The sequence below is a fragment of the Carcharodon carcharias genome, chromosome 8, assembly GCF_017639515.1.
Source record: "Carcharodon carcharias isolate sCarCar2 chromosome 8, sCarCar2.pri, whole genome shotgun sequence".
NCBI lineage: Eukaryota > Metazoa > Chordata > Chondrichthyes > Lamniformes > Lamnidae > Carcharodon > Carcharodon carcharias.
The window spans coordinates 12,729,266-12,738,637 of NC_054474.1; positions in this window are offsets into that span (position 1 = coordinate 12,729,266).

Genomic DNA, 9,372 nt, shown 5'->3' on the forward strand with positions numbered 1-9,372 from the left:
CCCCTGCAAATACTGACACACTCCCCTGGGGACCCTGTGTAAATACTGACACACTCCCTGGGGACGACCTGTAAATACTAACACACTCCCTGGGAACCCCGTGTAAATACTGACACAGTCCCCAGAGACCCCTTGTAAACACACTCCCAAGGACCCCCCCTATAAATACTAATGCACTCCTGGGGATCTCCTGTAAATACTGACACACTCCCCAGGGACCCCCTGTAAACACTGACACACTCCCCAGGACACCCTGTAAATACTGACACATTCCTGAGGACTGCTACTAACGCAACCTTGGGGATCCCCTGTAAATACTGACACACCCTTGGTGCCTATTTAAAATTTACATAGTGCTGGGGGCCTTCTTTCAATATATACCCCCTCCCAGGCTCCCTGTATTTACACCAACGGACTTTGTGAAGCGTTTTGCACACTCTTAGGTGTTGACCCGTAGTCATGAGCTCTGATATAAGGATCTCGTGAGGTACCAATCCCTTGCCTGGTGACCAATGACTGAATGCTTCCTCTTACAGAAGCAAAATACTGTGTTTGCTGGAAATCTAAAATCAAAACAAAACTGCTTGAAATCCTCAGCAGGTCAGGCAGCACCAAGGAGAGAGAAACAGAGTTAACGTTTCAGGTCAAGAATACCTTTCATTCTGAAGGTCATTGTGACTTCAAATGTTAACTCTGTTTCTGTCCTTAATGCTGCCTCACCGAATATTTCCTGTTCCTCGGGTGTCACTCTGCTTCTTCCTCCTTGCTGATGCCCTGCCTTTCACTTGGTGTTCCACCTCCACAAACTATTTAAACCCCTTATGAACATACGAATTAGGAGCAGGCCCCTCAAGCCTGCTCTGCCATTCAATATGATCATGGGTGATCTGATTGTAACCTCCCTGATTCCCACCTACCCTGATAACCTTTCACTCCCTTGCTTATCAAGAATCTATCCACCTCTGCGACAAAAATATTCAAAGACTCTGCTTCCACTGCTTTTCGAGGAACAGAATTCCAAAGACTCACAACTCTCTGAGAGAAAGAAATTCTCCCCACCTCTGTCTTAAATGAGCGGCTCCTTATTTTTAAACAGTGACCCTGAGCTCTAGAGTCTCCCACATGAGGAAACATCCTCTCCACATCCACCCTGTCAAGACCCCTCAGGAGCTTAAAGGTTTCAATCAAGTTGCCTCTTACTCTTCTAAACTCCAGTGGATAAAGACAAACCTGTCCCAACTTTTCTCATAAGACAGCCTACCCAATCCTAGTATTAGTCTAGTAAACCTTCTCTGAACTGCTTCTAATGCATTTACATCCTTCCTTAAATAAGGAGATTAATACTGTACACAATATTCCAGATGATGCCTCACTAGTGCCTTGTGCAATTGAAGCATAACTTCCCTACTTTTGTATTCAATTGCTTTCGCAATAAATGATAACATTCTATTAGCTTTCCTAATTACCTGCAGTATCTGCATACCAGCCTTTTGTGATTCATGCATTAGGACATCCAAATCCCTCTGAATCTCAGAGCTCTGCAATCCCTCATCATTTAGATAACATGCTTCTTCCTTAATCTTCCTGCCAAAATGGACAATTTCACATTTGCCCACTTAATACCCCATTTGACATATCTTTGCCCATTCACTTAACCTATCTAAGTCCCTTTGTAGCCTCCTTATGTCTTCTTCACAACTTACTTTCCTAACTATCTTTGTGACATCAGCAACTTTAGCAACCATTCCTTTGATCCCTTTATCCAAGTTGTTTTATATATTGTAAAAAGTTGAGACCCCTGTGGCACACCACTCGTCAATCCTGCCAACTAGAAATGGACCCATTTATGGCTACCCTCTGTTTCCTGTTTGCAAGCCAATCTTCTAACCATGCCAATATGTTACCCCCTATACCATGAGCTTTTATTTTCCATAATAACCTTTGATGTGGCACCTTATCAAATGCTTTCTGCAAATCTAAGAACCATACATCCACAGCACATGTAACTTGTTGAAAGAACTCCAAAAGACGGGTTAAACATGATTCCCCTTTCACCAAAACCATGTTAACTCTGCCTCATGGTCTTGAATTTTTCTAAGTGCCCTGCCATAATATCCTTCATAATAACCTCTAACATTTTCCTTGTGACAGATGTTAAGCTAACTGGCCTGTAATTTCCTGCTTTCTGTCTCCCTCCCTTTTTGAATAAAGGAGTTACATTTGCTATTTTCTAATCCAATGGAACCTTCTCTGATCTAGGGAATTTTGGAAAATTAAAACCAACACATCAACTATCTCACTAGCCACTTCTTTTAAGACCCTAGTGTTATTGTCCCAGCTGATGTTAATACCGGACAAGCCAGATCCCAGGGTGGAACCCGACTTGATAGATCCTAACTTTTATTTTTGTTTAGAAACATAGAAATATAGAAACTACTGAACAGAGTCACAGGAGTCAGCTGATGAACTGGAAAGAAAAGAATAGAACATTTATTAAGCACAAAAAGCTGAACTACATTACAATACTCCTTCACCCTCAACTATACCTCTACAGACATATACAGATTCGTAAGGTTAACACAAGTTACAAAAGCTATCTTATGCTCTAATGTTCATAGTAAGTACACTGTCCATGCAAACCAATAGGTGACCTGTGGTCAGGCACACCATAGTCTGAAACCAAGTGACAGATGCCACCCCAAATGGATGCTATAGATCCCTCATCAACTCTCCCACCAGATGTTTGACATGCTGTGAGCCAGCCGGTCCCACTGAACTCTGACTTCCACATGAGGGTTTCCAATCTCCACTCTCAAAGAACCTGCTTTGGAATCTTCTCCCAAGCTTTACTTGGGCGCCTTCCACAGGGGTCCACCTCCAGGGTTTCAAACTCTCCTTCCCCTGGATTGCCACGTGTATTCAAGCTTTGCCTTCCATGCACTGTCTCTCAGATATCCAGCAGTGCATACAGAACACCACTGCTTCACATGCCCATGGAGTCACCAATCTGTGGCTGTCTCCTTGGATCTTTTGGCTTCTTGAAAGCCTATTTTGCTTTAAGTCTGAATCCTGCAGCTTTCTCCCTTTAAGCTCAGAGCCTTCCTCTGCTCCTCACTCTTACTTTCATTTAACAGGAGCTGTTCAAGATTTCTGTTTTTTAACTTTGACTAGAAGGTCTTCTTGGGGCCCTTCCTTTCTGTCCCACTCCTTGGCTTTGGGGCCTCTCTGTTCTTTTGGGAAATCTGCTCTCTGCAGTTCCATCTGCTGTATCCAGTTTCTCCTGGCTCCTGGTTTCAACTGAACTAAAAAAGTGCTGTTCTGTTTCTCCCTGTTTCTGTGGGCCCCCTGCTGCTAGGCAACAGTCCAGTTTTCTACTTCAAGAGTCATAAAACCTCATTAAAAATGCAGGTTATACCAACAAGCCCACAGGCTTGCAGGTAACTTTTAAAATGAAACTAAAACTCAAGTTGTCCACTTTCTGAACACCAGTACAGAAGCACAAATTAAACTTAAACTTAAAGCTAAAACTCATTGATAACACCCACAAATACCAATATAACTTACTTAAATTATCTCTAGTTCCTAACACTAGTATGAAGCCCATCAGGACCCAGGGTATTGTCAGCCTGCAACTCCAACAATTTGCTCAGTACCACTTCCTTGATGATTGTAAGTTTCCTGAGTTTCTCTTTCTCTTCCATTTCCTGAGTTATAGCAATTTCTGGGATGTTACTTGTATCCTCTATAGTGTAGACTGGTGTGAAATACCTGTTCAATTCATCTGCTATCTTCTTACTTTCCATTATTAATTCCACAGACACATGTTCTATAGGACCAATGCTCACTTTGTTAACTCTTTTCTTATTTAAATATCTACAGAAACTCTTACTATCCATCTTTATATTACTAGCTAGCTTTCTTTCATACTCTATTTTTTCCCTCCTTATTAGTCTTTTTTGTCATTCTGTGCTGTTCTTTATATTCTGTCCAATCTTCTGACCTGCCATCCGTCTTTGTGCAGTTATATGCTTTTTCCTTAAGTTTGATACTTTAACTTTTTTAGTTAACCACGGATGGTGGGTCCTCCCCTTGGAATTTTTCTTTCTCATTGGAATGTATCTATTCTGTGTATTCTGAAATATCTATTTAAATGTCTGCCATTGCACATCTACTGACCTATCCCTTAACCTCATTTGCCAGTTCACTTCAGCTAGCTCAATTTTCATGGCCTCATAATTTCCCTTATTTAAGTTTAAAATATTAGCTTTGGACACACTCTTCTCTCCCTCAAACTGAATGTAGAATTCAATCCTATTGTGATCACTGCTACCTAGGAGCGCCTTCACTATGAGGTCATCAGTCAATCCTATCTCATTGCACAATACCAAGTCTAGCACAGTCTGCTCTCTGATGTGCTCCAGAATATGCCGTTGTAAGGAACTATCCTGAGGAAGTTCTGAGAATAAAAGGGACCTTGGCGTGAGTGTGCATAGATCTCCGAAGGCAGAGGGGCATGTTAGTTGGGTGGTGAAAAAGGCATCTGGCTCACTTGCCTCTATCAATCGAAGCACAGATTACAAAAGTCGGGAGGTAATGTTGGAGTTGTATAGAACCTTGGTGAGGCCACAGCTGGAGTACTGTGTGCAGTTCTGGTCGTCACATTATCGGAAGGATGTGATTGCATTGGAGGGGGTGCAGAGGAGATTCACCAGGATGTTGCCTGGGATGAAACATTTAAGTTATGAAGAGAGGTTGGATAGAATTGGGTTATTTTCGTTAGAGCAGAGCAGAGGCGACCTGTGAGAACACCTGACCTACCTAATTAATCCCATTTACCAGCACTTGGCCCATAGCCTTGAATGTTATGATGTGCCAAGTGTTCATCCAGGTACTTTTTAAAGGATGTGAAGCAACCCGCCTCCATCACCCTCCCAGGCAGTGCATTCCAGACCGTCACCACCCTCTGGGTAAAAAAAGTTTTTCCTCACAACCCCCCTAAACCTCCTGCCCCTCACCTTGAACTTATGTCCCCTTGTGACTGACCCTTCAACTAAGGGGAACAGCTGCTCCCTATCCACCCTGTCCATGCCCCTCATCTATGCTACCTTTTCAGTCTATATGTAAGTTAAAATCCCCATGACTGTCATCATACCATTTGGACAAGCTTCCATTATTTCTTCCTTTATACTCTGCCCTACCATGTAGTTACAATCAGGGGCCCTGTATGCCACTTCCGCAAGAGCTTCTTGGTTTTATCATTTCTCATCTCTACCCAAACTGCTTATATGTCCTGGTTTCCTGAACTTAGGTCATCCCTCTCTAATGTACTAATACTATCATTAATTAACAAAGCTACCCCTCCACCTTTGCCTCCTGTCCTTCCTAAATGTCACATACCCTTCAATATTTAGGTCTCAATCAATGTCATCCTATAGTCATGTCTCTGTAAAGGCTATCAGATTGTACTTATTTATTTCGATTTATGCTATCAGTTCAACTGTTTTGTTCAAATGCTGCTTGCCTTCAGATACAGATCCTTTAGTTTTGTCCTTTATTATTTTTGTAATGTCTAGCTGTATCCGCTGATTTACTCTTAGATTTGTACTCTCTGTCACAGAATCATAGATTCACACAGTGCAGAAGAGGCCCTTCAGCCCATCGAGTCTGCACTGACATGTGAGAAACACCTGACCTACCTGCTTAATCCCATTTACCAGCACTTGGCCCATAGCCTGAATGTTATGATGTGCCAAGTGTTCATCCAGGTACTTTTTAAAGGATGTGAGGCAACCCGCCTCCACCACCCTCCCAGGCAGTGCATTCCAGACCGTCACCACCCTCTGGGTAAAAAAGTTTTTCCTCACATCCCCCCTAAACCTCCTGCCCCTCACCTTGAACTTATGTCCCCTTGTGACTGACCCTTCAACTAAGGGGAACAGCTGCTCCCTATCCACCCTATCCATGCCCCTCATAATCTTGTACACCTTGATCAGGTCGCCTCTGCTCTGCACTAACGAAAACAACCCAAGTCTATCCAACCTCTCTTCATAACTTAAATGTTTCATCCCAGGCAACATCCTGGTGAATCTCCTCTGCACCCCCTCCAATGCAATCACATCCTTCTGATAATGTGGTGACCAGAACTGCACACAGTACTCCAGCTGTGGCCTCACCAAGGTTCTATACAACTCCAACATGACCTCCCGACTTTAGTAATCTGTGCCTCGATTGATAGAGGCAAGTGTCCCAGATGCCTTTTTCACCACCCAACTAACATGCCCCTCCGCCTTCAGAGATCTATGGACACCCACGCGAGGGTCCCTTTGTTCCTCAGAACTTCCTAGTGTCATGCTGTTCATTGAATACTTTCTTGTCAAATTGCTCCTTCCAAAGTATATCACCTCACACTTTTCAGGGTTAAATTCCATCTGCTACTTATCTGCCCATTTGACCATCCTGTCTATATCTTCCTGTAGCCCAAGACACTTGACCTCAATGTTAACCACCCGGCCAATCTTTGTTTGTGTCATCCGCAAACTTACTAATCCTACCTCCCACATAGTCATCTATGTCGTTTATATAAATGACAAATAATAGGTGACCGAGCACAGAGCCATGTGGTACGCCACTGGACACTGGCTTCTAGTCACTCAAGCATCCTTCTGTCATCACCCTCTGTCTCCTACAACTAAGCCAATTCTGAATCCACCTTATCAAATTACCCTGTATCCCTTGTGCATTTGCCTTCTTTATAAGTCTCCCTTGTGGGACCTTGTCAAAGGCTTTGCTGAAATCCATATAAACTACATCAACAGCACTACCCACATCTGGTCACCTCCTCAAAAACTTCAATCAAATTAGTTGGGTATGACCTCCCTCTGACAAAGCCATGCTGACTATCCCTGATCAAACCTTGCCTCTCCAAATGGAGATAGATTCTCTCCTTCAGAATTTTCTCCTGTCGCGGTCTGTTTATTGTTTCTCATATTAGTACCTTTCTTTCCAGCCTTGTCTCTACTCTAGTTTGCCACATCTTACCAAATTTGATCCCTTGCACCCCATTTAGTTTTAAATCCTCTCTACTTCCTTAGTTATGCAACTCGCTAGAACACCAGCCTCAGCTTTGCTCAGGTATAAGATGCCTTAACAGTGCGGCCCCCACTTGCCCCAGTACTGGTGCCAGTGCCCTTGAACTGGGGAACACACTTCTTCTTCTTGGGAGTGAATCTCCCAAACCTATGACCTCAGCCACCTAGAAGGACAAGGCCCCACCCCAAGTCACTCGCCTGACTTGGAAATATATCACTGTTCCTTCACTGTCACTGGGTCAAAATCCTGGAGCTCCCTCCCTAACAGCACTGTGGGTGTACCTACACCACATGGACTGCAGCGGTTCAAGAAGGCAGCTCACCACCACCTTCTCAATTAGGGATGGGCAACCTGCCTTGCTTGTGACAACCAAATTTAAGATTAACTTAAAGAATAATTTTTTGAAAATCTACCTGTGCTGGAGCCTGCAACTGTCAGACCTGAGTGACCAAAGGCACTATGAGGTGCTAGTTTAGCTCTGCCACTGTGAGTTTTGACACGTTCTCAAGGGCTACCTACAAGACAGAAGAGGAATGTGTGTTAGAATGTGAACTGCAACACCATTTTCAACCAGGAAATTGTTTTTTCAACATTCTTGCAAATGAGCATCACTGGCAAGGCCAGAATTTGGTGGTGAGCTGCCTTCTTGAACCGCTGCAGTCCATGCGGTGCAGGTGCACCCACCATGCTGTTAGGGAGGGAGTTCCTGGATTTTGACCCAGCGACAGTGAAGGAACGGCGATATATTTCCAAGTCAGGATGGTGAGTGAGTTGGAGGGGAACTTCTAGGTGGCGGTGTTCCCATGTGTCTGCCGCCCTTGTCCTTCTAGGCGGTAGCGGTCGAGGGTTTCAAGAAGGCAGCTCACCACCACCTTCTCAAGGGCAATTAGGGATGGGCAATAAATGCTAGCCTAGCCAGTGATGCCCACATCCCATGAATAAATTTTTTAAAATTACACGCAGTGCTGTGGATGTACAAATGTTCACTTACCCTCAGAGTTGAGCTTCGAGCCATCAGCAATTATTTTTCTTTAATATGCACCTTGTTTGAGCAGATGCTGACAAGATAAGACCCATGATGCTTGATAGATCCTGCTCAGTCTGTTGATTGTATGAACAGTGCTGGGATCTCTAGATCATAAAGCAGGAATTCTTTGAAGCAGCATCTCTTTATTTTGAAGTCCTGCTTTATTCAACCTAGGGCTGGATTTTCAATTGCCTGTGGGGGTGGGAAGGGGTACGGATGTGATTTGGAAACTGCACTCATGGAGGGTGACACTGGATCCCACTGCCCTTAATTAACTTAATCTTTAATTAATGTAAATAGTAGGCCAATAAATCAACCCAGTGTATGAGATGAACCCAATTTTCCAGCCTCAAAAATCATGTTTTTGCATATACCTCGGCATATAAGTCAAACCCCTGCTTTTCAGCCATGCGTCAATAGTCAGCCTCAATTTTTCACCCTGATCCCTTATAACTGAGCAAGGGATCAAGCAAGCAATACGGGTTGTGTTGCAAAGGTATATGGGAGATTAAGACATGCCCACTCTTTGCTTTGGATGCTGATGACATTTCAAAATGGTGGCCACCCACACCAGTGGATCACTTTCATACTTGGCATAGAAGTCAATCCCCACTTTTGGAGGGATTTTTTGAGGCTTCAAAGGGTGACTTATACACTGACATCCATGGTTTCAGCCGTTTAAGCTCCTTAAGGAGCTTGTTAAGGGACTTGTCTGGAACAGGATGGGATTTTCAATCTCTTTTCCTGATGAAGCCAAACAGTCTGGGTACATTAGTGCACAGCTGTCAGGGATTACCCTGGGACAAAAGAAAAGTTGTAACCATCTGTGTTTTTTTGTGAACTTTGAGGGGTCAATTAGTTCTGGGCCAAGTGCTGTGCCTCTACTGGCTGCCTATGGCCACTTTGCACTATCATTATCCTTCTGGCCTTTAAGTAGCTGCCTGCTCTCTTCGGCAGAACAGCAGCAGCCCCAAAACTGGCTGCCACCTGCTTTTGCTGCTGGCACCTGACAGCCAGCTCAGACCCCTTGGAAGCACTTGGCACCTCTAGTTGAGTGCCGGGCTCACCTCCTGTCCAGTCGGCCTATTTACATTCAAAAATAACGTGGATAGAGCAATGCAGTAGTGGCAGGGGATCAGGACCCAAAATTCATCCAGGTGTCAGATTCCCAACCCCTCCCTTTAAAATCTGGCCCCTGGTTTCTGTTAGTGGATCAATTATTTTATCACCTTATCACCAACAACTCACTGTATTTT